We start from the raw sequence: 2,443 nt of genomic DNA on the forward strand, positions 1-2,443 counted from the left end.
TTTTTTTTTTTTTTTAAGAGCAACTTATAGCTCCCTGAGCTTCTTTTTCCTCATCTCTGAAATGATGTGTTGAATTGGGATAATTTCAAAAGCCCCTTTCCATGCTGTCTTTTTGTGTATCTAGCTCTGTGTTTTTTGGTTGGCTAGATACATAGGTTTGGAACATTTCATTTCTCCATTTGCCGGTGTCATTTGTTTTCTGCGGGTAATTTAACCATATTGCAGAGTCAGGTGACTACATGGAGTCAGGTGGCTACACTTAAAATAACTGTATTAGCATTCATGTAAGTTTCCTTTTGTTTTATCAGTAGAACACTAAAAGTATTGCATCAGAAATGCCCTTTTGACTTAGTTTGCCAAACCCCAGGCAGTCTGGAACCCATTACATTCCCAGTTCTGCTGGTAGCAGTCTGCATTTTCACTCCGCATCAGCATTAGTGTCTGCACTGTTTTCATGAATGCGAATGTCTAATTTCTTTTCTTTTGCATGTGAACATCCATTTGATCCACAACCACTTGTGGAGCAGATCATCCTTTCTCCATCAAATTATCTTGGCACCTTTGTTGAAAATGGACACACATGTGTCTGTCTATTTATGGATCTATTATGTTTCCTTAATCTGTATGTCCTTACTTTAATACTACACTTTTTTGACTATCGTAAATTTATTTATTTATTTGTTTTTGAGACCAAGTCTCACTCTGTTGCCCAGGCTGGAATGCAGTGGCATGATCTCAGCTCACTGCAACCTCCACCTCCCGGGTTCCAGCAATTCTCCTGCCTCAGCCTCCCAAGTAGTTGAGATTACAGACACACATAACCATGCTCAGCTGATTTTTTGTCATTTTTTTTTTTGAGACAGAATTTCGCTCTTGTTCCCCAGGCTGGAGTGCAGTAGCACATTCTCAGCTCACTGCAACCTCCACCTCCCGGGTTCCAGCAATTCTCCTGCCTCAGCCTCCCAAGTAGTTGAGATTACAGGCACACATAACCATGCTCAGCTGATTTTTTGTCATTTTTTTTTTTGAGACGGAATTTCGCCCTTGTTCCCCAGACTGGAGTGCAGTAGCATCTTCTCAGCTCACTGCAACCTCCACCTACCATGTTCAAGTGAGTCTCCTGCTTCAGCCTCCCACGTAACTGTGATTACAGGCATGTGCCACTACGCCCAGCTAATATTTGTTAGTAGAGATGGGGTTTCTCCATGTTGGTCAGGCTGGTCTCCAACTCCCAACCTCAGGTGATCTGCCCGCCTCGGCCTCCCAAAGTGCTGGGACCACAGGCATGAGCCACTATACCCAGCCAATTTTTTGTATTTTTAGTAGAGACGAGGTTTCACCATGTTGGCCAGGCTGGTCTCGAACTCCTGACTTCAGGTGATTTGTCCGTGTTGGCCTCCCAAAGTGCTGAGATTACAGGTGTGAGCCACCACACCCGGCCTAATGTCTGTATTTTTAATAGAGATGGGGTTTCACCATGTTGGCCAGGCTGTTCTCAAACTCCTGACCTCAAGTGATCCACCTGCCTCGGCCTCCCAAAGCACTGGGATTACAGGCATGAGCCACCACACCTAGCCAGACTATTTTAAATTTGTATAAAATTTTGAAATCAAGTCTTTTAGCTTTGTTCTTTTTCAGAATTGTTTTGGCTCTTCTAGTTTCTTTGCCTTCCTGTGTAAATTTTAGAATCAGCTTCTACAGAAGAGTTTTTGTAAAAGAGCCTGTAGGAACCAGGCTCAGTGGCTCACACATGTAATCCCAGCACTTTCCAGAGACCCTATCGCTACATAAAATAAAATAGCCAGATGTGGTGGCATGCTGTAGTCCCAGCTGCTTGGGAGGCTGATATGGGAGGATCGCTGTGCCTGGAGCTCAAGGCTGCAGTGAGCCGTGATCTCCACTATAGCCTGGGCAACAGAGCAAGACCCTATCTCAAAAAATATTAGACTTCTGGAATTTTGATTGGCATTGCATTGACTCTATAGATTCATTTAAGGAGATATCTTACAATACAGATGCTCCTCAATTTATAATGGGGTTATGCCCTGATAAACACATTATAAAGGCTGAAAAATCATTAGATTGAACCATTATAAGTCAGGGACTGTCTATATTGAGTCTTTTGGCCCATGAGTATGGTACATCTCTCAGTTTATTTAGAAAATAAATTTAGATTTCTTTAATTTCTCTTGGTCCGGCATATTGGGGTATTAGCTGTCTTCTCTTGTTTTCTAATCTTGGCAATTTACATCTTCTCTTTTTGTTTTCTAGATAGCCTAGCCAGAGATCTACAAAGTTATTTTATTTTTTCAAAGGACCAACTTAGGTTTCATTTGTTTTTCTTTTATTTCTCTTTGCTGTTTCTTTGATTTCTGCCCAGATTAACTTCTTTATTTCTTCTGGCTTTGTGTTTAATGTGTTGTTACTGCTTTTCTGGTTTCTT

At 41.7% G+C, this 2,443-nt stretch overlaps 1 protein-coding gene across 2 annotated transcripts in view; it reads left to right on the forward strand.

The window, feature by feature from the left end:
* The window catches only part of ZZEF1 (zinc finger ZZ-type and EF-hand domain containing 1), a 132,671-nt gene that overhangs the window by 108,871 nt on the left and 21,357 nt on the right, over positions 1–2,443 (forward strand). The window lies entirely within an intron of this gene.

Source organism: Cebus imitator, unplaced genomic scaffold, assembly GCF_001604975.1.
Source record: "Cebus imitator isolate Cc_AM_T3 unplaced genomic scaffold, Cebus_imitator-1.0 Scaffold464, whole genome shotgun sequence".
NCBI lineage: Eukaryota > Metazoa > Chordata > Mammalia > Primates > Cebidae > Cebus > Cebus imitator.